The following is a 26,552-nucleotide window of genomic DNA, read 5'->3' as shown; positions in this document are numbered from 1 at the left end:
ACTTGGGGCCGGAACTGCTGTCTTGGGGCCTCCTCTGGATCATCAGGAGAAGGGACAGGCCTCCTCTTCAGGTGCGAAGGAAAGTAGGAATTCCAGTCGAGTGGAGGCAAAGCCGGCGGCCCCCCTCTCGAGAAGAGGTGGCGTAGGAGAGGCGGGGTCGCTGTCGAGCCGCGCCGGGAGACTCGGGGTTGCACTCGCGTGGGGACACGAGGATCTCGGGGAACCTTTGGGGCTGCCTAGACGGAGTCCAGCCTGCTTTGCAGGGCCAGAGAGCACTCAGGATGGCTCTCGAGTCGTTGCAGATACAAAGTGCCCCTTCTCGCAGGGAGGGGGGCCCACGGGACGCTCTCGCGCTGTGGCGGGAAGCCCTGCCTTCTTGGCGGGTTGGTACGGGTATCTCGGGGGAAACCTGGTGCCACCCGCACGGAGTCAAGCCCCGTTCTGAGCCGGGAGAGGTGCCGGGGCATGCTCTCCATGCCCTGCACGGGAAAAGTGCCTCCTCACGCAATGGGCGTGGCATCACGTGGGTTTTCTCGACTTGCGGTGGTGGGTTCTTGAGTTGTGGCGGGGCCCTGGCTCGTCTCCCCTGTTAGCCCACTGGGGTGGTGTTGCCTCCTTTGGAGCGGCGAGGGGAGGGAGCTGCCTCGGGATTCCCCAGGAGGCGCTGCAGCGCACAGGGTCCGCGGCACGGCACGCATAGGGCTAGGACCCTCGGGGTGCCCCTCGAGGTCGGATGGGCTTCTCGGGGCATCTCTGGGGTGGCATCAAGGGAGCCGCGGGGACTCAGCCTTTCTCTCGGGTCACAGTAAGGGGAAATCGGGCTTCATCTCGAATGCAGGGTCGAAGGTCGTGCTTTTCCTGGAGTCGCAGCGGGAGGCGGGGGTTGCCTCTCTGGATCCCATGCCAGGCTCCTCAGGGAGCTTCTCTTGTTGCCTCTGGGAAGTGCCGACCTCCTTTGCCATTGCCAGGGGCAGCTGGGCTTCCCGTCGATTCGCTGCGATGCAATGGGGCCCCATGTGCCATTGCGGTCTTCCTTGGGGATCTTTGGACTTGGGGCCGGAACTGGTGTCTTGGGGCCTCCTCTGGAGCATCAGGAGAAGTGACAGGCCTCCTTTTGAGGTGCGAAGGAAAGTAGGGGTTTCAGTCGAGTGGAGGCAAAGCCGGCGGCCCCCCTCTCGAGAAGAGGTGGCGTAGGCGAGGCGGGGTCGCTGTCGAGCCGCGCCTGGAGACTCGGGGCTCCGCTCTCGTGGGGACACGGGGATCTCGGGGAACCTCTGGGGGCGCCTAGAGGGAGTCCAGCCTCGTTTGAGGGCCAGAGAGCACTCAAGATGGCTCTCGAGTCGCTGCAGATACAAAGGGCCCCTTCTCGCACGGAGGGGTGCCCACAGGACGCTCTCGCGCTGTGGCGGGAAGCCCTGCCTTCTTGACCGGTTGGCACGGCTATCTCGGGGGACACCTGGTGTCGGCCGCACGGAGTGAAGCCCCGTTCTGAGCCGGGAGAGGTACCGGGGCATGCTCTCCACGCCCTGCAAGGGAAAAGCGCCTCCTCACGCAGTGGGCGTGGCATCACGTGGGGTTTCTCGACTTGCGGCGGTGGGTTCTCGAGTTGCGGCGGGGACCCTGGCCCGTCGCCCTATTAGCCCAGGGGGGTCGTGGTGCCTCCTATGGAGCGGCGAGGGGAGGGAGCCGCCTTGGGTTTCCCCAGGAGGCGCTGCAGCGAACCGGGTCCGCGGCAAGCATTGAGCTAGGACCCTCGGGGTGCCCCTCGAGGTGGGATGGGCATCTCGGGGCATCTCTGGAGTGGCATCAAGGGAGCCGCGGGGACTCAGCCTTTCTCTCGGGTCACAGTAAGTGGAAACCGGGCTTCATCCCGAATGCAGGGTCGAAGGTCGTGCTTTTCCTGGAGTCGCAGCGGGAGGCGGGGGTTGCCTCTCTGGATCCCATGCCAGGCTCCTCAGGGAGCTTCTCCTGTTGCCTCTTGGAAGTGCCGGCCTCCCTTGCCATTGCCAGGGGCAGCTGGGCTTCCCGTCGATTCGCTGCAATGGAATGTGGCCCCATGTGCCATGGCGGGCTTCCTTGGGGACCTTTGGCCTTGGGGCCGGATCTGGTGTCTTGGGGCCTCCTCTGGAGCGTCAGGAGAAGTGACAGGCCTCCTCTTGAGGTGCGAAGGAAAGTAGGGATTCCCGTCGAGTGGAGGCAAAGCCGGCGGCCCCCCTCTCGAGAAGAGGTGGCGTAGGGGAGGTGGGATCGCTGTCTAACTGTGCCTGGAGACGCGGGGTTCCACTCGCGTGGGGACACGGGGATCTCGGGGCACCTCTGGGGCCGCCTAGACGGAGTCCAGCCTGCTTTGCAGGGCCAGAGAGCACTCAGGATGGCTCTCGAGTCGCTGCAGATACAAAGGGCCCCTTCTCGCAGGGAGGGGGACGCACGGGACGCTCTCGCGCTGTGGCGGGAAGCCCTGCCTTCTTAGCGGGTTGGCACGGGTATCTCGGGGGACACCTGGTGTCACCCGCACGGAGTCAAGCCCCCTTCTGAGCCGGGAGAGGTGCCGGGGCATGTTCTCCATGCCCTGTACGGGAAAAGTGCCTCCTCACGCAATGGGCGTGGCATCACGTGGGTTTTCCCGACTTGCGGCGGTGGGTTCTCGAGTTGTGGCGGGGCCCTGGCCAGTCTCCCCTGTTAGCCCAGTGGGGTGGTGTTGCCTCCTTTGGAGCGGCGAGGGCAGGGAGCCGCCTCGGTATTCCCCAGGAGGCGCTGCGGTGCACCGGGTCTCCGTCAAGCATTGAGCTAGGGCCCTCGGGGTGCCCCTCGAGGTGGGATGGGCATCTCGGGGCATCTCTGGAGTGGCATCAAGGGAGCCGAGGGGACTCAGCCTTTCTCTCGGGTCACAGGACAGGGAAACCGGGCTTCATCTCGAATGCAGGGTCGAAGGTCGTGCTTTTCCTGGAGTCGCAGCGGGAGGCGGGCGTTGCCTCTCTGGATCCCATGCCAGGCGCCTCAGGGAGCCTCTCTTGTTGCCTCTGGGAAGTGCCGGCCGGCCTCCTTTACCATTGCCAGGGGCAGCTGGGCTTCCCGTCGATTCGCTGCGATGCAATGGGGCCCCATGTGCCATTGCGGTCTTCCTTGGGGATCTTTGTACTTGGGGCCGGAACTGCTGTCTTGGGGCCTCCTCTGGAGCATCAGGAGAAGGGACAGGCCTCCTCTTCAGGTGCGAAGGAAAGTAGGAATTCCAGTCGAGTGGAGGCAAAGCCGGCGGCCCCCCTCTCGAGAAGAGGTGGCGTAGGAGAGGCGTGGTCGCTGTCGAGCCGCGCCGGGAGACTCGGGGTTCCACTCGCGTGGGGACACGAGGATCTCGGGGAACCTTTGGGGCTGCCTAGACGGAGTCCAGCCTGCTTTGCAGGGCCAGAGAGCACTCAGGATGGCTCTCGAGTCGTTGCAGATACAAAGTGCCCCTTCTCGCAGGGAGGGGGGCCCACGGGACGCTCTCGCGCTGTGGCGGGAAGCCCTGCCTTCTTGGCGGGTTGGTACGGGTATCTCGGGGGAAACCTGGTGCCACCCGCACGGAGTCAAGCCCCGTTCTGAGCCGGGAGAGGTGCCGGGGCATGCTCTCCATGCCCTGCACGGGAAAAGTGCCTCCTCACGCAATGGGCGTGGCATCACGTGGGTTTTCTCGACCTGCGGCGGTGGGTTCTCGAGTTGTGGCGGGGCCCTGGCTCGTCTCCCCTGTTAGCCCACTGGGGTGGTGTTGCCTCCTTTGGAGCGGCGAGGGGAGGGAGCTGCCTCGGGATTCCCCAGGAGGCGCTGCAACGCACAGGGTCCGCGGCACGCATAGAGCTAGGACCCTCGGGGTGCCCCTCGAGGTCGGATGGGCTTCTCGGGGCATCTCTGGGGTGGCATCAAGGGAGCCGCGGGGACTCAGCCTTTCTCTCGGGTCACAGTAAGGGGAAATCGGGCTTCATCTCGAATGCAGGGTCGAAGGTCGTGCTTTTCCTGGAGTTGCAGCGGGAGGCGGGGGTTGCCTCTCTGGATCCCATGCCAGGCTCCTCAGGGAGCTTCTCTTGTTGCCTCTGGGAAGTGCCGACCTCCTTTGCCATTGCCAGGGGCAGCTGGGCTTCCCGTCGATTCGCTGCGATGCAATGGGGCCCCATGTGCCATTGCGGTTTTCCTTGGGGACCTTCGTTCTTGGGGCCAGAACTGGTGTCTTGGGGCCTCCTCTGGAGCGTCAGGAGAAGTGACAGGCCTCCTTTTGAGGTGCGAAGGAAAGTAGGGATTCCAGTCGAGTGGAGGCAAAGCCAGCGGCCCCCCTCTCGAGAAGAGGTGGCGTAGGCGAGGCGGGGTCGCTGTCGAGCCGCGCCTGGAGACTCGGGGCTCCGCTCTCGTGGGGACACGGGGATCTCGGGGAACCTCTGGGGGCGCCTAGAGGGAGTCCAGCCTCCTTTGAGGGCCAGAGAGCACTCAAGATGGCTCTCGAGTCGCTGCAGATACAAAGGGCCCCTTCTCGCACGGAGGGGGGCCCACAGGACGCTCTCGCGCTGTGGCGGGAAGCCCTGCCTTCTTGACCGGTTGGCACGGGTATCTCGGGGGACACCTGGTGTCGGCCGCACGGAGTGAAGCCCCGTTCTGAGCCGGGAGAGGTACCGGGGCATGCTCTCCACGCCCTGCAAGGGAAAAGCGCCTCCTCACGCAGTGGGCGTGGCATCACGTGGGGTTTCTCGACATGCGGCGGTGGGTTCTCGAGTTGCGGCGGGGACCCTGGCCCGTCGCCCCTATTAGCCCAGCGGGGTCGTGGTGCCTCCTATGGAGCGGCGAGGGGAGGGAGCCGCCTTGGGTTTCCCCAGGAGGCGCTGCAGCGCACCGGGTCCACGGCAAGCATTGAGCTAGGACCCTCGGGGTGCCCCTCGAGGTGGGATGGGCATCTCGGGGCATCTCTGGAGTGGCATCAAGGGAGCCGCGGGGACTCAGCCTTTCTCTCGGGTCACAGTAAGGGGAAACCGGGCTTCATCTCGAATGCAGGGTCGAAGGTCGTGCTTTTCCTGGAGTCGCAGCCGGAGGCGGGGGTTGCCTCTCTGGATCCCATGCCAGGCTCCTCAGGGAGCTTCTCCTGTTGCCACTGGGAAGTGCCGGCCTCCCTTGCCATTGCCAGGGGCAGCTGGGCTTCCCGTCGATTCGCTGCAATGGAATGTGGCCCCATGTGCCATTGCGGGCTTCCTTGGGGACCTTTGGCCTTGCGGCCGGATCTGGTGTCTTGGGGCCTCCTCTGGAGCGTCAGGAGAAGTGACAGGCCTCCTCTTGAGGTGCGAAGGAAAGTAGGGATTCCCGTCGAGTGGAGGCAAAGCCGGCGGCCCCCCTCTCGAGAAGAGGTGGCGTAGGGGAGGTGGGATCGCTGTCTAACTGTGCCTGGAGACGCGGGGTTCCACTCGCGTGGGGACACGGGTATCTCGGGGCACCTCTGGGGCCGCCTAGACGGAGTCCAGCCTGCTTTGCAGGGCCAGAGAGCACTCAGGATGGCTCTCGAGTCGCTGCAGATACAAAGGGCCCCTTCTCGCAGGGAGGGGGACGCACGGGACGCTCTCGCGCTGTGGCGGGAAGCCCTGCCTTCTTAGCGGGTTGGCACGGGTATCTCGGGGGACACCTGGTGTCACCCGCACGGAGTCAAGCCCCGTTCTGAGCCGGGAGAGGTGCCGGGGCATGTTCTCCATGCCCTGTACGGGAAAAGTGCCTCCTCACGCAATGGGCGTGGCATCACGTGGGTTTTCTCGACTTGCGGCGGTGGGTTCTCGAGTTGTGGCGTGGCCCTGGCCAGTCTCCCCTGTTAGCCCAGTGGGGTGGTGTTGCCTCCTTTGGAGCGGCGAGGGCAGGGAGCCGCCTCGGTATTCCCCAGGAGGCGCTGCGGTGCACCGGGTCTCCGTCAAGCATTGAGCTAGGGCCCTCGGGGTGCCCCTCGAGGTGGGATGGGCATCTCGGGGCATCTCTGGAGTGGCATCAAGGGAGCCGAGGGGACTCAGCCTTTCTCTCGGGTCACTGCACGGGGAAACCGGGCTTCATCTCGAATGCAGGGTTGAAGGTCGTGCTTTTCCTGGAGTCGCAGCGGGAGGCGGGGGTTGCCTCTCTGGATCCCATGCCAGGCGCCTCAGGGAGCCTCTCTTGTTGCCTCTGGGAAGTGCCGGCCGGCCTCCTTTACCATTGCCAGGGGCAGCTGGGCTTCCCGTCGATTCGCTGCGATGCAATGGGGCCCCATGTGCCATTGCGGTCTTCCTTGGGGATCTTTGGACTTGGGGCCGGAACTGCTGTCTTGGGGCCTCCTCTGGAGCATCAGGAGAAGGGACAGGCCTCCTCTTCAGGTGCGAAGGAAAGTAGGAATTCCAGTCGAGTGGAGGCAAAGCCGGCGGCCCCCCTCTCGAGAAGAGGTGGCGTAGGTGAGGCGGGGTCGCTGTCGAGCCGCGCCGGGAGACTCGGGGTTCCACTCGCGTGGGGACACGAGGATCTCGGGGAACCTTTGGGGCTGCCTAGACGGAGTCCAGCCTGCTTTGCAGGGCCAGAGAGCACTCAGGATGGCTCTCGAGTCGTTGCAGATACAAAGTGCCCCTTCTCGCAGGGAGGGGGGCCCACGGGACGCTCTCGCGCTGTGGCGGGAAGCCCTGCCTTCTTGGCGGGTTGGTACGGGTATCTCGGGGGAAACCTGGTGCCACCCGCACGGAGTCAAGCCCCGTTCTGGGCCGGGAGAGGTGCCGGGGCATGCTCTCCATGCCCTGCATGGGAAAAGTGCCTCCTCACGCAATGGGCGTGGCATCACGTGGGTTTTCTCGACTTGCGGTGGTGGGTTCTTGAGTTGTGGCGGGGCCCTGGCTCGTCTCCCCTGTTAGCCCACTGGGGTGGTGTTGCCTCCTTTGGAGCGGCGAGGGGAGGGAGCTGCCTCGGGATTCCCCAGGAGGCGCTGCAGCGCACAGGGTCCGCGGCACGCATAGAGCTAGGACCCTCGGGGTGCCCCTCGAGGTCGGATGGGCTTCTCGGGGCATCTCTGGGGTGGCATCAAGGGAGCCGCGGGGACTCAGCCTTTCTCTCGGGTCACAGTAAGGGGAAATCGGGCTTCATCTCGAATGCAGGGTCGAAGGTCGTGCTTTTCCTGGAGTCGCAGCGGGAGGCGGGGGTTGCCTCTCTGGATCCCATGCCAGGCTCCTCAGGGAGCTTCTCTTGTTGCCTCTGGGAAGTGCCGACCTCCTTTGCCATTGCCAGGGGCAGCTGGGCTTCCCGTCGATTCGCTGCGATGCAATGGGGCCCCATGTGCCATTGCGGTTTTCCTTGGGGACCTTCGTTCTTGGGGCCAGAACTGGTGTCTTGGGGCCTCCTCTGGAGCGTCAGGAGAAGTGACAGGCCTCCTTTTGAGGTGCGAAGGAAAGTAGGGATTCCAGTCGAGTGGAGGCAAAGCCGGCGGCCCCCCTCTCGAGAAGAGGTGGCGTAGGCGAGGCGGGGTCGCTGTCGAGCCGCGCCTGGAGACTCGGGGCTCCGCTCTCGTGGGGACACGGGGATCTCGGGGAACCTCTGGGGGCGCCTAGAGGGAGTCCAGCCTCCTTTGAGGGCCAGAGAGCACTCAAGATGGCTCTCGAGTCGCTGCAGATACAAAGGGCCCCTTCTCGCACGGAAGGGGGCCCACAGGACGCTCTCGCGCTGTGGCGGGAAGCCCTGCCTTCTTGACCGGTTGGCAGGGGTATCTCGGGGGACACCTGGTGTTGGCCGCACGGAGTGAAGCCCCGTTCTGAGCCGGGAGAGGTACCGGGGCATGCTCTCCACGCCCTGCAAGGGAAAAGCGCCTCCTCACGCAGTGGGCGTGGCATCACGTGGGGTTTCTCGACTTGCGGCGGTGGGTACTCGAGTTGCGGCGGGGACCCTGGCCCGTCGCCCCTATTAGCCCAGCGGGGTCGTGGTGCCTCCTATGGAGCGGCGAGGGGAGGGAGCTGCCTCGGGATTCCCCAGGAGGCGCTGCAGCGCACAGGGTCCGCAGCAGGCATAGAGCTAGGACCCTCGGGGTGCCCCTCGAGGTCGGATGGGCTTCTCGGGGCATCTCTGGGGTGGCATCAAGGGAGCCGCGGGGACTCAGCCTTTCTCTGGGGTCACAGTAAGGGGAAATCGGGCTTCATCTCGAATGCAGGGTCGAAGGTCGTGCTTTTCCTGGAGTCGCAGTGGGAGGCGGGGGTTGCCTCTCTGGATCCCATGCCAGGCTCCTCAGGGAGCTTCTCCCGTTGCCTCTGGGAAGTGCCGGCCTCCCTTGCCATTGCCAGGGGCAGCTGGGCTTCCCGTCGATTCGCTGCAATGGAATGTGGCCCCATGTGCCATTGCGGGCTTCCTTGGGGACCTTTGGCCTTGGGGCCGGATCTGGTGTCTTGGGGCCTCCTCTGGAGCGTCAGGAGAAGTGACAGGCCTCCTCTTGAGGTGCGAAGGAAAGTAAGCATTCCCGTCGAGTGGAGGCAAAGCCGGCGGCCCCCCTCTCGAGAAGAGGTGGCGTAGGGGAGGTGGGATCGCTGTCTAACTGTGCCTGGAGACGCGGGGTTCCACTCGCGTGGGGACACGGGGATCTCGGGGCACGTCTGGGGCCGCCTAGACGGAGTCCAGCCTGCTTTGCAGGGCCAGAGAGCACTGAGGATGGCTCTCGAGTCGCTGCAGATACAAAGGGCCCCTTCTCGCAGGGAGGGGGACGCACGGGACGCTCTCGCGCTGTGGCGGGAAGCCCTGCCTTCTTAGCGGGTTGGCACGGGTATCTCGGGGGACACCTGGTGTCACCCGCACGGAGTCAAGCCCCGTTCTGAGCCGGGAGAGGTGCCGGGGCATGTTCTCCATGTCCTGCACGGGAAAAGTGCCTCCTCACGCAATGGGCGTGGCATCACGTGGGTTTTCTCGACTTGCGGCGGTGGGTTCTCGAGTTGTGGCGGGGCCCTGGCCAGTCTCCCCTGTTAGCCCAGTGGGGTGGTGTTGCCTCCTTTGGAGCGGCGAGGGCAGGGAGCCGCCTCGGTATTCCCCAGGAGGCGCTGCGGTGCACCGGGTCTCCGTCAAGCATTGAGCTAGGGCCCTCGGGGTGCCCCTCGAGGTGGGATGGGCATCTCGGGGCATCTCTGGAGTGGCATCAAGGGAGCCGAGGGGACTCAGCCTTTCTCTCGGGTCACAGCACGGGGAAACCGGGCTTCATCTCGAATGCAGGGTCGAAGGTCGTGCTTTTCCTGGAGTCGCAGCGGGAGGCGGGGGTTGCCTCTCTGGATCCCATGCCAGGCGCCTCAGGGAGCCTCTCTTGTTGCCTCTGTGAAGTGCCGGCCGGCCTCCTTTACCATTGCCAGGGGCAGCTGGGCTTCCCGTCGATTCGCTGCGATGCAATGGGGCCCCATGTGCCATTGCGGTCTTCCTTGGGGATCTTTGGACTTGGGGCCGGAACTGCTGTCTTGGGGCCTCCTCTGGAGCATCAGGAGAAGGGACAGGCCTCCTCTTCAGGTGCGAAGGAAAGTAGGAATTCCAGTCGAGTGGAGGCAAAGCCGGCGGCCCCCTCTCGAGAAGAGGTGGCGTAGGAGAGGCGGGGTCGCTGTCGAGCCGCGCCGGGAGACTCGGGGTTGCACTCGCGTGGGGACACGAGGATCTCGGGGAACCTTTGGGGCTGCCTAGACGGAGTCCAGCCTGCTTTGCAGGGCCAGAGAGCACTCAGGATGGCTCTCGAGTCGTTGCAGATACAAAGTGCCCCTTCTCGCAGGGAGGGGGGCCCACGGGACGCTCTCGCGCTGTGGCGGGAAGCCCTGCCTTCTTGGCGGGTTGGTACGGGTATCTCGGGGGAAACCTGGTGCCACCCGCACGGAGTCAAGCCCCGTTCTGAGCCGGGAGAGGTGCCGGGGCATGCTCTCCATGCCCTGCACGGGAAAAGTGCCTCCTCACGCAATGGGCGTGGCATCACGTGGGTTTTCTCGACTTGCGGTGGTGCGTTCTTGAGTTGTGGCGGGGCCCTGGCTCGTCACCCCTGTTAGCCCACTGGGGTGGTGTTGCCTCCTTTGGAGCGGCGAGGGGAGGGAGCTGCCTCGGGATTCCCCAGGAGGCGCTGCAGGGCACAGGGTCCGCGGCACGGCACGCATAGAGCTAGGACCCTCGGGGTGCCCCTCGAGGTCGGATGGGCTTCTCGGGGTATCTCTGGGGTGGCATCAAGGGAGCCGCGGGGACTCAGCCTTTCTCTCGGGTCACAGTAAGGGGAAATCGGGCTTCATCTCGAATGCAGGGTCGAAGGTCGTGCTTTTCCTGGAGTCGCAGCGGGAGGCGGGGGTTGCCTCTCTGGATCCCATGCCTGGCTCCTCAGGGAGCTTCTCTTGTTGCCTCTGGGAAGTGCCGACCTCCTTTGCCATTGCCAGGGGCAGCTGGGCTTCCCGTCGATTCGCTGCGATGCAATGGGGCCCCATGTGCCATTGCGGTTTTCCTTGGGGACCTTCGTTCTTGGGGCCAGAACTGGTGTCTTGGGGCCTCCTCTGGAGCGTCAGGAGAAGTGACAGGCCTCCTTTTGAGGTGCGAAGGAAAGTAGGGATTCTCGTCGAGTGGAGGCAAAGCCGGCGGCCCCCCTCTCGAGAAGAGGTGGCCTAGGGGAGGTGGGATCGCTGTCTAACTGTGCCTGGAGACGCGGGGTTCCACTCGCGTGGGGACACGGGGATCTCGGGGCACCTCTGGGGCCGCCTAGACGGAGTCCAGCCTGCTTTGCAGGGCCAGAGAGCACTCAGGATGGCTCTCGAGTCGCTGCAGATACAAAGGGCCCCTTCTCGCAGGGAGGGGGGCCCACGGGACGCTCTCGCGCTGTGGCGGGAAGCCCTGCCTTCTTAGCGGCTTGGCACGGGTATCTCGGGGGACACCTGGTGTCACCCGCACGGAGTCAAGCCCCGTTCTGAGACGGGAGAGGTGCCGGGGCATGCTCTCCATGCCCTGCATGGGAAAAGTGCCTCCTCACGCAATGGGCGTGGCATCACGTGGGTTTTCTTGACTTGCGGCGGTGGGTTCTCGAGTTGTGGCGGGGCCCTGGCCAGTCTCCCCTGTTAGCCCAGTGGGGTGGTGTTGCCTCCTTTGGAGCGGCGAGGGGAGGGAGCTGCCTCGGGATTCCCCAGGAGGCGCTGCAGCGCACAGGGTCCGCGGCACGGCACGCATAGATCTAGGACCCTCGGGGTGCCCCTCGAGGTCGGATGGGCTTCTCGGGGCATCTCTGGGGTGGCATCAAGGGAGCCGCGGGGACTCAGCCTTTCTTTCGGGTCACAGTAAGGGGAAATCGGGCTTCATCTCGAATGCAGGGTCGAAGGTCGTGCTTTTCCTGGAGTCGCAGCGGGAGGCGGGGGTTGCCTCTCTGGATCCCATGCCAGGCTCCTCAGGGAGCTTCTCTTGTTGCCTCTGGGAAGTGCCGACCTCCTTTGCCATTGCCAGGGGCAGCTGGGCTTCCCGTCGATTCGCTGCGATGCAATGGGGCCCCATGTGCCATTGCGGTTTTCCTTGGGGACCTTCGTTCTTGGGGCCAGAACTGGTGTCTTGGGGCCTCCTCTGGAGCGTCAGGAGAAGTGACAGGCCTCCTTTTGAGGTGCGAAGGAAAGTAGGGATTCCAGTCGAGTTGGGGCAAAGCCGGCGGCCCCCCTCTCGAGAAGAGGTGGCGTAGGCGAGGCGGGGTCGCTGTCGAGCCGCGCCTGGAGACTCGGGGCTCCGCTCTCGTGGGGACACGGGGATCTCGGGGAACCTCTGGGGGCGCCTAGAGGGAGTCCAGCCTCCTTTGAGGGCCAGAGAGCACTCAAGATGGCTCTCGAGTCGCTGCAGATACAAAGGGCCCCTTCTCGCACGGAGGGGGGCCAACAGGACGCTCTCGCGCTGTGGCGGGAAGCCCTGCCTTCTTGACCGGTTGGCACGGCTATCTCGGGGGACACCTGGTGTCGGCCGCACGGAGTGAAGCCCCGTTCTGAGCCGGGAGAGGTACCGGGGCATGCTCTCCACGCCCTGCAAGGGAAAAGCGCCTCCTCACGCAGTGGGCGTGGCATCACGTGGGGTTTCTCGACTTGCGGTGGTGGGTTCTCGAGTTGCGGCGGGGACCCTGGCCCGTCGCCCCTATTAGCCCAGCGGGGTCGTGGTGCCTCCTATGGAGCGGCGAGGGGAGGGAGCCGCCTTGGGTTTCCCCAGGAGGCGCTGCAGCGCACCGGGTCCGCGGCAAGCATTGAGCTAGGACCCTCGGGGTGCCCCTCGAGGTGGGATGGGCATCTCGGGGCATCTCTGGAGTGGCATCAAGGGAGCCGCGGGGACTCAGCCTTTCTCTCGGGTCACAGTAAGGGGAAACCGGGCTTCATCTCGAATGCAGGGTCGAAGGTCGTGCTTTTCCTGGAGTCGCAGCGGGAGGCGGGGGTTGCCTCTCTGGATACCATGCCAGGCTCCTCAGGGAGCTTCTCTTGTTGCCTCTGGGAAGTGCCGACCTCCTTTGCCATTGCCAGGGGCAGCTGGGCTTACCGTCGATTCGCTGCAATGGAATGTGGCCCCATGTGCCATTGCGGGCTTCCTTGGGGACCTTTGGTCTTGGGGCCGGATCTGGTGTCTTGGGGCCTCCTCTGGAGCGTCAGGAGAAGTGACAGGCCTCCTCTTGAGGTGCGAAGGAAAGTAGGGATTCCCGTCGAGTGGAGGCAAAGCCGGCGGCCCCCCTCTCGAGAAGAGGTGGCGTAGAGGAGGTGGGATCGCTGTTTAACTGTGCCTGGAGACGCGGGGTTCCACTCGCGTGGGGACACGGGGATCTCGGGGAACCTCTGGGGCCGCCTAGACGGAGTCCAGCCTGCTTTGCAGGGCCAGAGAGCACTCAGGATGGCTCTGGAGTCGCTGCAGATACAAAGGGCCCCTTCTCGCAGGGAGGGGGGGCCACGGGACGCTCTCGCGCTGTGGCGGGAAGCCCTGCCTTCTTAGCGGGTTGGCACGGGTATCTCGGGGGACACCTGGTGTCCCCCGCACGGAGTGAAGCCCCGTTCTGAGCCGGGAGAGGTGCTGGGGCATGTTCTCCATGCCCTGCACGGGAAAAGTGCCTCCTCACGCAATGGGCGTGGCATCACGTGGGTTTTCTCGACTTGCGGCGGTGGGTTCTCGAGTTGTGGCGGGGCCCTGGCCAGTCTCCCCTGTTAGCCCAGTGGGGTGGTGTTGCCTCCTTTGGAGCGGCGAAGGCAGGGAGCCGCCACGGTATTCCCCAGGAGGCGCTGCGGTGCACCGGGTCTCCGTCAAGCATTGAGCTAGGGCCCTCGGGGTGCCCCTCGAGGTGGGATGGGCATCTCGGGGCATCTCTGGAGTGGCATCAAGCGAGCCGAGGGGACTCAGCCTTTCTCTCGGGTCACAGCACGGGGAAACCGGGCTTCATCTCGAATGCAGGGTCGAAGGTCGTGCTTTTCCGGGAGTCGCAGCGGGAGGCGGGGGTTGCCTCTCTGGATCCCATGCCAGGCTCCTCAGGGAGCTTCTCCTGTTGCCTCTGGGAAGTGCCGGCCTCCCTTGCCATTGCCAGGGGCAGCTGGGCTTCCCGTCGATTCGCTGCAATGGAATGTGGCCCCAAGTGCCATTGCGGGCTTCCTTGGGGACCTTTGGCCTTGGGGCCGGATCTGGTGTCTTGGGGCCTCCTCTGGAGCGTCAGGAGAAGTGACAGGCCTCCTCTTGAGGTGCGAAGGAAAGTAGGGATTCCCGTCGAGTGGAGGCAAAGCCGGCGGCCCCCCTCTCGAGAAGAGGTGGCGTAGGGGAGGTGGGATCGCTGTCTAACTGTGCCTGGAGACGCGGGGTTCCACTCGCGTGGGGACACGGGGATCTCGGGGCACGTCTGGGGCCGCCTAGACGGAGTCCAGCCTGCTTTGCAGGGCCAAAGAGCACTCAGGATGGCTCTCGAGTCGCTGCAGATACAATGGGCCCCTTCTCGCAGGGAGGGGGGCCCACGGGACGCTCTCGCGCTGTGGCGGGAAGCCCTGCCTTCTTAGCGGGTTGGCACGGGTATCTCGGGGGACACCTGGTGTCACCCGCAGGGAGTCAAGCCCCGTTCTGAGACGGGAGAGGTGCCGGGGCATGCTCTCCATGCCCTGCACGGGAAAAGTGCCTCCTCACGCAATGGGCGTGGCATCACGTGGGTTTTCCCGACTTGCGGCGGTGGGTTCTCGAGTTGTGGCGGGGCCCTGGCCAGTCTCCCCTGTTAGCCCAGTGGGGTGGTGTTGCCTCCTTTGGAGCGGCGAGGGCAGGGAGCCGCCTCGGTATTCCCCAGGAGGCGCTGCGGTGCACCGGGTCTCCGTCAAGCATTGAGCTAGGGCCCTCGGGGTGCCCCTCGAGGTGGGATGGGCATCTCGGGGCATCTCTGGAGTGGCATCAAGCGAGCCGAGGGGACTCAGCCTTTCTCTAGGGTCACAGCACGGGGAAACCGGGCTTCATCTCGAATGCAGGGTCGAAGGTCCTGCTTTTCCTGGAGTCGCAGCGGGAGGCGGGGGTTGCCTCTCAGGATCTGATGCCAGGCGCCTCAGGGAGCCTCTCTTGTTGCCTCTGGGAAGTGCCGGCCGGCCTCCTTTACCATTTCCAGGGGCAGCTGGGCTTCCCGTCGATTCGCTGCGATGCAATGGGGCCCCATGTGCCATTGCGGTCTTCCTTGGGGATCTTTGGACTTGGGGCCGGAACTGCTGTCTTGGGGCCTCCTCTGGAGCATCAGGAGAAGGGACAGGCCTCCTCTTCAGGTGCGAAGGAAAGTAGGAATTCCAGTCGAGTGGAGGCAAAGCCGGCGGCCCCCCTCTCGAGAAGAGGTGGCGTAGGAGAGGCGGGGTCGCTGTCGAGCCGCGCCGGGAGACTCGGGGTTGCACTCGCGTGGGGACACAAGGATCTCGGGGAACCTTTAGGGCTGCCTAGACGGAGTCCAGCCTGCTTTGCAGGGCCAGAGAGCACTCAGGATGGCTCTCGAGTCGTTGCAGATACAAAGTGCCCCTTCTCGCAGGGAGGGGGGCCCACGGGACGCTCTCGCGCTGTGGCGGGAAGCCCTGCCTTCTTGGCGGGTTGGTACGGGTATCTCGGGGGAAACCTGGTGCCCCCCGCACGGAGTCTAGCCCCGTTCTGAGCAGGGAGAGGTGCCGGGGCATGCTCTCCATGCCCTGCACGGGAAAAGTGCCTCCTCACGCAATGGGCGTGGCATCACGTGGGTTTTCTCGACTTGCGGTGGTGGGTTCTTGAGTTGTGGCGGGGCCCTGGCTCGTCTCCCCTGTTAGCCCACTGGGGTGGTGTTGACTCCTTTGGAGCGGCGAGGGGAGTGAGCTGCCTCGGGATTCCCCAGGAGGCGCTGCAGCGCACAGGTCCGCGGCACGCATAGAGCTAGGACCCTCGGGGTGCCCCTCGAGGTCGGATGGGCTTCTCGGGGCATCTCTGGGGTGGCATCAAGGGAGCTGCTGGCACTCAGCCTTTCTCTCGGGTCACAGTAAGGGGAAATCGGGCTTCATCTCGAATGCAGGGTCGAAGGTCATGCTTTTCCTGAAGTCGCAGCGGGAGGCGGGGGTTGCTTCTCTGGATCCCATGCCAGGCTCCTCAGGGAGCTTCTCTTGTTGCCTCTGGGAAGTGCCGTCCTCCTTTGCCATTGCCAGGGGCAGCTGGGCTTCCCGTCGATTCGCTGCCATGCAATGGGGCCACATGTGCCATTGCGGTTTTCCTTGGGGACCTTCGTTCTTGGGGCCAGAACTGGTGTCTTGGGGCCTCCTCTGGAGCGTCAGGAGAAGTGACAGGCCTCCTTTTGAGGTGCGAAGGAAAGTAGGGATTCCAGTCGAGTGGAGGCAAAGCCGGCGGCCCCCCTCTCGAGAAGAGGTGGCGTAGGCGAGGCGGGGTCGCTGTCGAGCCGCGCCTGGAGACTCGGGGCTCCGCTCTCGTGGGGACACGGGGATCTCGGGGAACCTCTGGGGGCGCCTAGAGGGAGTCCAGCCTCCTTTGAGGGCCAGAGAGCACTCAAGATGGCTCTCGAGTGGCTGCAGATACAAAGGGCCCCTTCTCGCACGGAGGGGGGCCCACAGGACGCTCTCGCGCTGTGGCGGGAAGCCCTGCCTTCTTGACCGGTTGGCACGGGTATCTCGGGGGACACCTGGTGTCGGCCGCACGGAGTGAAGCCCCGTTCTGAGCCGGGAGAGGTACCGGGGCATGCTCTCCACGCCCTGCAAGGGAAAAGCGCCTCCTCACGCAGTGGGCGTGGCGTCACGTGGGGTTTCCCGACTTGCGGCGGTGGGTTCTCGAGTTGCGGCGGGGACCCTGGCCCGTCGCCCCTATTAGCCCAGCGGGGTCGTGGTGCCTCCTATGGAGCGGCGAGGGGAGGGAGCCGCCTTGGGTTTCCCCAGGAGGCGCTGCAGCGCACCGGGTCCGCGGCAAGCATTGAGCTAGGACGCTCGGGGTGCCCCTCGAGGTGGGATGGGCATCTCGGGGCATCTCTGGAGTGGCATCAAGGGAGCCGCGGGGACTCAGCCTTTCTCTCGGGTCACAGTAAGGGGAAACCGGGCTTCATCTCGAATGCAGGGTCGAAGGTCGTGCTTTTCCTGGAGTCGCAGCGGGAGGCGGGGGTTGCCTCTCTGGATCCCATGCCAGGCTCCTCAGGGAGCTTCTCCTGTTGCCTCTGGGAAGTGCCGGCCTCCCTTGCCATTGCCAGAGGCAGCTGGGCTTCCCGTCGATTCGCTGTAATGGAATGTGGCCCCATGTGCCATTGCGGGCTTCCTTGGGGACCTTTGGCCTTGGGGCCGGATCTGGTGTCTTGGGGCCTCCTCTGGAGCGTCAGGAGAAGTGACAGGCCTCCTCTTGAGGTGCGAAGGAAAGTAGGGATTCCCGTCGAGTGGAGGCAAAGCCGGCGGCCCCCCTCTCGAGAAGAGGTGGCGTAGGGGAGGTGGGATCGCTGTCTAACTGTGCCTGGAGACGCGGGGTTCCACTCGCGTGGGGACACGGGGACCTCGGGGCACCTCTGGGGCCGCCTCGACGGAGTCCAGCCTGCTTTGCAGGGCCAGAGAGCACTCAGGATGGCTCTCGAGTCGCTGCAGATACAAAGGGCCCCTTCTCGCAGGGAGGGGGGCCCACGGGACGCTCTCGCGCTGTGGCGGGAAGCCCTGCCTTCTTAGCGGGTTGGCACGGGTATCTCGGGGGACACCTGGTGTCACCCGCACGGAGTCAAGCCCCGTTCTGAGACGGGAGAGGTGCCGGGGCATGCTCTCCATGCCCTGCACGGGAAAAGTGCCTCCTCACGCAATGGGCGTGGCATCACGTGGGTTTTCTCGACTTGCGGCGGTGGGTTCTCGAGTTGTGGCGGGGCCCTGGCCAGTCTCCCCTGTTAGCCCAGTGGGGTGGTGTTGCCTCCTTTGGAGCGGCGAGGGCAGGGAGCCGCCTCGGTATTCCCCAGGAGGCGCTGCGGTGCACCGGGTCTCCGTCAAGCATTGAGCTAGGGCCCTCGGGGTGCCCCTCGAGGTGGGATGGGCATCTCGGGGCATCTCTGGAGTGGCATCAAGGGAGCCGAGGGGACTCAGCCTTTCTCTCGGGTCACAGCACGGGGAAACCGGGCTTCATCTCGAATGCAGGGTCGAAGGTCGTGCTTTTCCTGGAGTCGCAGCGGGAGGCGGGGGTTGCCTCTCTGGATCCGATGCCAGGCGCCTCAGGGAGCCTCTCTTGTTGCCTCTGGGAAGTGCCGGCCGGCCTCCTTTACCATTGCCAGGGGCAGCTGGGCTTCCCGTCGATTCGCTGCGATGCAATGGGGCCCCATGTGCCATTGCGGTCTTCCTTAGGGATCTTTGGACTTGGGGCCGGAACTGCTGTCTTGGGGCCTCCTCTGGAGCATCAGGAGAAGGGACAGGCCTCCTCTTCAGGTGCGAAGGAAAGTAGGAACTCCAGTCGAGTGGAGGCAAAGCCGGCGGCCCCCCTCTCGAGAAGAGGTGGCGTAGGAGAGGCGGGGTCGCTGTCGAGCCGCGCGGGAGACTCGGGGTTGCACTCGCGTGGGGACACGAGGATCTCGGGGAACCTTTGGGGCTGCCTAGACGGAGTCCAGCCTGCTTTGCAGGGCCAGAGAGCATTCAGGATGGCTCTCGAGTCGTTGCAGATACAAAGTGCCCATTCTCGCAGGGAGGGGGGCCCACGGGACGCTCTCGCGCTGTGGCGGGAAGCCCTGCCTTCTTGGCGGGTTGGTACGGGTATCTCGGGGGAAACCTGGTGCCACCCGCACGGAGTCAAGCCCCGTTCTGAGCCGGGAGAGGTGCCGGGGCATGCTCTCCATGCCCTGCACGGGAAAAGTGCCTCCTCACGCAATGGGCGTGGCATCACGTGGGTTTTCTCGACTTGCGGTGGTGGGTTCTTGAGTTGTGGCGGGGCTCTGGCTCGTCTCCCCTGTTAGCCCACTGGGGTGGTGTTGCCTCCTTTGGAGCGGCGAGGGGAGGGAGCTGCCTCGGGATTCCCCAGGAGGCGCTGCAGCGCACAGGGTCCGCGGCAAGGCACGCATAGGGCTAGGACCCACGGGGTGCCCCTCGAGGTCGGATGGGCTTCTCGGGGCATCTCTGGGGTGGCATCAAGGGAGCCGCGGGGACTCAGCCTTTCTCTGGGGTCACAGTAAGGGGAAAACGGGCTTCATCTCGAATGCAGGGTCGAAGGTCGTGCTTTTCCTGGAGTCGCAGCAGGAGGCGGGGGTTGCCTCTCTGGATCCCATGCCAGGCTCCTCAGGGAGCTTCTCTTGTTGCCTCTGGGAAGTGCCGACCTCCTTTGCCATTGCCAGGGGCAGCTGGGCTTCCCGTCGATTCGCTGCGATGCAATGGGGCCCCATGTGCCATTGCGGTTTTCCTTGGGGACCTTCGTTCTTGGGGCCAGAACTGGTGTCTTGGGGCCTCCTCTGGAGCGTCAGGAGAAGTGACAGGCCTCCTTTTGAGGTGCGAAGGAAAGTAGGGATTCCAGTCGAGTGGAGGCAAAGCCGGCGGCCCCCCTCTCGAGAAGAGGTGGCGTAGGCGAGGCGGGGTCGCTGTCGAGCCGCGCCTGGAGACTCGGGGCTCCGCTCTCGTGGGGACACGGGGATCTCGGGGAACCTCTGGGGGCGCCTAGAGGGAGTCCAGCCTCCTTTGAGGGCCAGAGAGCAGACAAGATGGCTCTCGAGTCGCTGCAGATACAAAGGGCCCCTTCTCGCACGGAGGGGGCCCACAGGACGCTCTCGCGCTGTGGCGGGAAGCCCTGCCTTCTTGACCGGTTGGCACGGCTATCTCGGGGGACACCTGGTGTCGGCCGCACGGAGTGAAGCCCCGTTCTGAGCCGGGAGAGGTACCGGGGCATGCTCTCCACGCCCTGCAAGGGAAAAGCGCCTCCTCACGCAGTGGGCGTGGCATCACGTGGGGTTTCTCGACTTGCGGCGGTGGGTTCTCGAGTTGCGGCGGGGACCCTGGCCCGTCGCCCCTATTAGCCCAGCGGGGTCGTGGTGCCTCCTATGGAGCGGCGAGGGGAGGGAGCCGCCTTGGGTTTCCCCAGGAGGCGCTGCAGCGCACCGGGTCCGCGGCAAGCATTGAGCTAGGACCCTCGGGGTGCCCCTCGAGGTGGGATGGGCATCTCGGGGCATCTCTGGAGTGGCATCAAGGGAGCCGCAGGGACTCTGCCTTTCTCTCGGGTCACAGTAAGGGGAAACCGGGCTTCATCTCGAATGCAGGGTCGACGGTCGTGCTTTTCCTGGAGTCACAGCGGGAGGCGGGGGTTGCCTCTCTGGATCCCATGCCAGGCTCCTCAGGGAGCTTCTCCTGTTGCCTCTGGGAAGTGCCCGCCTCTCTTGCCATTGCCAGAGGCAGCTGGGCTTCCCGTCGATTCGCTGCAATGGAATGTGGCCCCATGTGCCATTGCGGGCTTCCTTGGGGACCTTTGGCCTTGGGGCCGGATCTGGTGTCTTGGGGCCTCCTCTGGAGCGTCAGGAGAAGTGACAGGCCTCCTCTTGAGGTGCGAAGGAAAGTAGGGATTCCCGTCGAGTGGAGGCAAAGCCGGCGGCCCCCCTCTCGAGAAGAGGTGGCGTAGGGGAGGTGGGATCGCTGTCTAACTGTGCCTGGAGACGCGGGGTTCCACTCGCGTGGGGACACGGGGATCTCGGGGCACCTCTGGGGCTGCCTAGACGAAGTCCAGCCTGCTTTGCAGGGCCAGAGAGCACTCAGGATGGCTCTCGAGTCGCTGCAGATACAAAGGGCCCCTTCTCGCAGGGAGGGGGGCCCACGGGACGCTCTCGCGCTGTGGCGGGAAGCCCTGCCTTCTTAGCGGGTTGGCACGGGTATCTCGGGGGACACCTGGTGTCACCCGCACGGAGTCAAGCCCCGTTCTGAGACGGGAGAGGTGCCGGGGCATGCTCTCCATGCCCTGCACGGGAAAAGTGCCTCCTCACGCAATGGGCGTGGCATCACGTGGGTTTTCTCGACTTGCGGCGGTGGGTTCTCGAGTTGTGGCGGGGCCCTGGCCAGTCTCCCCTGTTAGCCCAGTGGGGTGGTGTTGCCTCCTTTGGAGCGGCGAGGGCAGGGAGCCGCCTCGGTATTCCCCAGGAGGCGCTGCGGTGCACCGGGTCTCCGTCAAGCATTGAGCTAGGGCCCTCGGGGTGCCCCTCGAGGTGGGATGGGCATCTCGGGGCATCTCTGGAGTGGCATCAAGGGAGCCGAGGGGACTCAGCCTTTCTCTCGGGTCACAGGACGGGGAAACCGGGCTTCATCTCGAATGCAGGGTCGAAGGTCGTGCTTTTCCTGGAGTCGCAGCGGGAGGCGGGGGTTGCCTCTCTGGATCCGATGCCAGGCGCCTCAGGGAGCCTCTCTTGTTGCCTCTGGGAAGTGCCGGCCGGCCTCCTTTACCATTGCCAGGGGCAGCTGGGCTTCCCGTCGATTCGCTGCGATGCAATGGGGCCCCATGTGCCATTGCGGTCTTCCTTGGGGATCTTTGGACTTGGGGCCGGAACTGCTGTCTTGGGGCCTCCTCTGGAGCATCAGGAGAAGTGACAGGCCTCCTTTTGAGGTGCGAAGGAAAGTAGGGGTTCCAGTCGAGTGGAAGCAAAGCCGGCGACCCCCTCTCGAGAAGAGGTGGCGTAGGCGAGGCGGGGTCGCTGTCGAGCCGCGCCTGGAGACTCGGGGCTCCGCTCTCGTGGGGACACGGGGATCTCGGGGAACCTCTGGGGGCGCCTAGAGGGAGTCCAGCCTCGTTTGAGGGCCAGAGAGCACTCAAGATGGCTCTCGAGTCGCTGCAGATACAAAGGGCCCCTTCTCGCACGGAGGGGGGCCCACAGGACGCTCTCGCGCTGTGGCGGGAAGCCCTGCCTTCTTGACCGGTTGGCACGGCTATCTCGGGGGACACCTGGTGTCGGCCGCACGGAGTGAAGCCCCGTTCTGAGCCGGGAGAGGTACCGGGGCATGCTCTCCACGCCCTGCAAGGGAAAAGCGCCTCCTCACGCAGTGGGCGTGGCATCACGTGGGGTTTCTCGACTTGCGGAGGTGGGTTCTCGAGTTGCGGCGGGGACCCTGGCCCGTCGCCCCTATTAGCCCAGCGGGGTCGTGGTGCCTCCTATGGAGCGGCGAGGGGAGGGAGCCGCCTTGGGTTTCCCCAGGAGGCGCTGCAGCGCACCGGGTCCGCGGCAAGCATTGAGCTAGGACCCTCGGGGTGCCCCTCGAGGTGGGATGGGCATCTCGGGGCATCTCTGGAGTGGCATCAAGGGAGCCGCGGGGACTCAGCCTTTCTCTCGGGTCACAGTAAGGGGAAACCGGGCTTCATCCCGAATGCAGGGTCGAAGGTCGTGCTTTTCCTGGAGTCGCAGCGGGAGGCGGGGGTTGCCTCTCTGGATCCCATGCCAGGCTCCTCAGGGAGCTTCTCCTGTTGCCTCTGGGAAGTGCCGGCCTCCCTTGCCATTGCCAGGGGCAGCTGGGCTTCCCGTCGATTCGCTGCAATGGAATGTGGCCCCATGTGCCATTGCGGGCTTCCTTGGGGACCTTTGGCCTTGGGGCCGGATCTGGTGTCTTGGGGCCTCCTCTGGAGCGTCAGGAGAAGTGACAGGCCTCCTCTTGAGGTGCGAAGGAAAGTAGGGATTCCCGTCGAGTGGAGGCAAAGCCGGCGGCCCCCCTCTCGAGAAGAGGTGGCGTAGGGGAGGTGGGATCGCTGTCTAACTGTGCCTGGAGACGCGGGGTTCCACTCGCGTGGGGACACGGGGATCTCGGGGCACCTCTGGGGCCGCCTAGACGGAGTCCAGCCTGCTTTGCAGGGCCAGAGAGCACTCAGGATGGCTCTCGAGTCGCTGCAGATACAAAGGGCCCCTTCTCGCAGGGAGGGGGGCCCACGGGACGCTCTCGCGCTGTGGCGGGAAGCACTGCCTTCTTAGCGGGTTGGCACGGGTATCTCGGGGGACACCTGGTGTCACCCGCACGGAGTCAAGCCCCGTTCTGAGACGGGAGAGGTGCCGGGGCATGCTCTCCATGCCCTGCACGGGAAAAGTGCCTCCTCACGCAATGGGCGTGGCATCACGTGGGTTTTCTCGACTTGCGGCGGTGGGTTCTCGAGTTGTGGCGGGGCCCTGGCCAGTCTCCCCTGTTAGCCCAGTGGGGTGGTGTTGCCTCCTTTGGAGCGGCGAGGGCAGGGAGCCGCCTCGGTATTCCCCAGGAGGCGCTGCGGTGCACCGGGTCTCCGTCAAGCATTGAGCTAGGGCCCTCGGGGTGCCCCTCGAGGTGGGATGGGCATCTCGGGGCATCTCTGGAGTGGCATCAAGGGAGCCGAGGGGACTCAGCCTTTCTCTCGGGTCACAGGACGGGGAAACCGGGCTTCATCTCGAATGCAGGGTCGAAGGTCGTGCTTTTCCTGGAGTCGCAGCGGGAGGCGGGCGTTGCCTCTCTGGATCCCATGCCAGGCGCCTCAGGGAGCCTCTCTTGTTGCCTCTGGGAAGTGCTGGCCGGCCTCCTTTACCATTGCCAGGGGCAGCTGGGCTTCCCGTCGATTCGCTGCGATGCAATGGGGCCCCATGTGCCATTGCGGTCTTCCTTGGGGATCTTTGGACTTGGGGCCGGAACTGCTGTCTTGGGGCCTCCTCTGGAGCATCAGGAGAAGGGACAGGCCTCCTCTTCAGGTGCGAAGGAAAGTAGGAATTCCAGTCTAGTGGAGGCAAAGTCGGCGGCCCCCCTCTCGAGAAGAGGTGGCGTAGGAGAGGCGGGGTCGCTGTCGAGCCGCGCCGGGAGACTCGGGGTTGCACTCGCGTGGGGACACGAGGATCTCGGGGAACCTTTGGGGCTGCCTAGACGGAGTCCAGCCTGCTTTGCAGGGCCAGAGAGCACTCAGGATGGCTCTCGAGTCGTTGCAGATACAAAGTGCCCCTTCTCGCAGGGAGGGGGGCCCACGGGACGCTCTCGCGCTGTGGCGGGAAGCCCTGCCTTCTTGGCGGGTTGGTACGGGTATCTCGGGGGAAACCTGGTGCCACCCGCACGGAGTCAAGCCCCGTTCTGAGCCGGGAGAGGTGCCGGGGCATGCTCTCCATGCCCTGCACGGGAAAAGTGCCTCCTCACGCAATGGGCGTGGCATCACGTGGGTTTTCTCGACTTGCGGTGGTGGGTTCTTGAGTTGTGGCGGGGCCCTGGCTCGTCTCCCCTGTTAGCCCACTGGGGTGGTGTTGCCTCCTTTGGAGCGGCGAGGGGAGGGAGCTGCCTCGGGATTCCCCAGGAGGCGCTGCAGCGCACAGGGTCCGCGGCACGGCACGCATAGGGCTAGGACCCTCGGGGTGCCCCTCGAGGTCGGATGGGCTTCTCGGGGCATCTCTGGGGTGGCATCAAGGGAGCCGCGGGGACTCAGCCTTTCTCTCGGGTCACAGTAAGGGGAAATCGGGCTTCATCTCGAATGCAGGGTCGAAGGTCGTGCTTTTCCTGGAGTCTCAGCGGGAGGCGGGGGTTGCCTCTCTGGATCCCATGCCAGGCTCCTCAGGGAGCTTCTCTTGTTGCCTCTGGGAAGTGCCGACCTCCTTTGCCATTGCCAGGGGCAGCTGGGCTTCCCGTCGATTCGCTGCGATGCAATGGGGCCCCATGTGCCATTGCGGTTTTCCTTGGGGACCTTCGTTCTTGGGGCCAGAACTGGTGTCTTGGGGCCTCCTCTGGAGCGTCAGGAGAAGTGACAGGCCTCCTTTTGAGGTGCGAAGGAAAGTAGGGATTCCAGTCGAGTGGAGGCAAAGCCGGCGGCCCCCCTCTCGAGAAGAGGTGGCGTAGGCGAGGCGGGGTCGCTGTCGAGCCGCGCCTGGAGACTCGGGGCTCCGCTCTCGTGGGGACACGGGGATCTCGGGGAACCTCTGGGGGCGCCTAGAGGGAGTCCAGCCTCCTTTGAGGGCCAGAGAGCACTCAAGATGGCTCTCGAGTCGCTGCAGATACAAAGGGCCCCTTCTCGCACGGAGGGGGGCCCACAGGACGCTCTCGCGCTGTGGCGGGAAGCCCTGCCTTCTTGACCGGTTGGCACGGCTATCTCGGGGGACACCTGGTGTCGGCCGCACGGAGTGAAGCCCCGTTCTGAGCCGGGAGAGGTACCGGGGCATGCTCTCCACGCCCTGCAAGGGAAAAGCGCCTCCTCACGCAGTGGGCGTGGCATCACGTGGGGTTTCTCGACTTGCGGCGGTGGGTTCTCGAGTTGCGGCGGGGACCCTTGCCCGTCGCCCCTATTAGCCCAGCGGGGTCCTGGTGCCTCCTATGGAGCGGCGAGGGGAGGGAGCCGCCTTGGGTTTCCCCAGGAGGCGCTGCAGCGCACCGGGTCCATGGCAAGCATTGAGCTAGGACCCTCGGGGTGCCCCTCGAGGTGGGATGGGCATCTCGGGGCATCTCTGGAGTGGCATCAAGGGAGCCGCGGGGACTCAGCCTTTCTCTCGGGTCACAGTAAGGGGAAACCGGGCTTCATCTCGAATGCAGGGTCGAAGGTCGTGCTTTTCCTGGAGTCGCAGCGGGAGGCGGGGGTTGCCTCTCTGGATCCCATGCCAGGCTCCTCAGGGAGCTTCTCCTGTTGCCTCTGGGGAGTGCCGGCCTCCCTTGCCATTGCCAGGGGCAGCTGGGCTTCCCGTCGATTCGCTGCAATGGAATGTGGCCCCATGTGCCATTGCGGGCTTCCTTGGGGACCTTTGGCCTTGGGGCCGGATCTGGTGTCTTGGGGCCTCCTCTGGAGCGTCAGGAGAAGTGACAGGCCTCCTCTTGAGGTGCGAAGGAAAGTAGGGATTCCCGTCGAGTGGAGGCAAAGCCGGCGGCCCCCCTCTCGAGAAGAGGTGGCGTAGGGGAGGTGGGATCGCTGTCTAACTGTGCCTGGAGACGCGGGGTTCCACTCGCGTGGGGACACGGGGATCTCGGGGCACCTCCGGGGCCGCCTAGACGGAGTCCAGCCTGCTTTGCAGGGCCAGAGAGCACTCAGGATGGCTCTCGAGTCGCTGCAGATACAAAGGGCCCCTTCTCTCAGGGAGGGGGGCCCACGGGACGCTCTCGCGCTGTGGCGGGAAGCCCTGCCTTCTTAGCGGGTTGGCACGGGTATCTCGGGGGACACCTGGTGTCACCCGCACGGAGTCAAGCCCCGTTCTGAGACGGGAGAGGTGCCGGGGCATGCTCTCCATGCCCTGCACGGGAAAAGTGCCTCCTCACGCAATGGGCGTGGCATCACGTGGGTTTTCTCGACTTGCGGCGGTGGGTTCTCGAGTTGTGGCGGGGCCCTGGCCAGTCTCCCCTGTTAGCCCAGTGGGGTGGTGTTGCCTCCTTTGGAGCGGCGAGGGCAGGGAGCCGCCTCGGTATTCCCCAGGAGGCGCTGCGGTGCACCGGGTCTCCGTCAAGCATTGAGCTAGGGCCCTCGGGGTGCCCCTCGAGGTGGGATGGGCATCTCGGGGCATCTCTGGAGTGGCATCAAGGGAGCCGAGGGGACTCAGCCTTTCTCTCGGGTCACAGGACGGGGAAACCGGGCTTCATCTCGAATGCAGGGTCGAAGGTCGTGCTTTTCCTGGAGTCGCAGCGGGAGGCGGGGGTTGCCTCTCTGGATCCCATGCCAGGCGCCTCAGGGAGCCTCTCTTGTTGCCTCTGGGAAGTGCCGGCCGGCCTCCTTTACCATTGCCAGGGGCAGCTGGGCTTCCCGTCGATTCGCTGCGATGCAATGGGGCCCCATGTGCCATTGCGGTCTTCCTTGGGGATCTTTGGACTTGGGGCCGGAACTGCTGTCTTGGGGCCTCCTCTGGAGCATCAGGAGAAGTGACAGGCCTCCTTTTGAGGTGCGAAGGAAAGTAGGGGTTCCAGTCGAGTGGAGGCAAAGCCTGCGGCCCCCCTCTCGAGAAGAGGTGGCGTAGGCGAGGCGGGGTCGCTGTCGAGCCGCGCCTGGAGACTCGGGGCTCCGCTCTCGTGGGGACACGGGGATCTCGGGGAACCTCTGGGGGCGCCTAGAGGGAGTCCAGCCTCCTTTGAGGGCCAGAGAGCACTCAAGATGGCTCTCGAGTCGCTGCAGATACAAAGGGCCCCTTCTCGCACGGAGGGGGGCCCACAGGACGCTCTCGCGCTGTGGCGGGAAGCCCTGCCTTCTTGACCGGTTGGCACGGCTATCTCGGGGGACACCTGGTGTCGGCCGCACGG

This window comes from Giraffa tippelskirchi, chromosome 14 (assembly GCF_054371585.1).
Source record: "Giraffa tippelskirchi isolate mGirTip1 chromosome 14, T2T-mGirTip1v1.2.pri, whole genome shotgun sequence".
In the NCBI taxonomy this organism is placed as follows: Eukaryota; Metazoa; Chordata; class Mammalia; order Artiodactyla; family Giraffidae; genus Giraffa; species Giraffa tippelskirchi.
The sequence above is the reverse complement of the archived record's forward strand: the minus strand, read 5'-3'. Positions refer to the sequence as shown.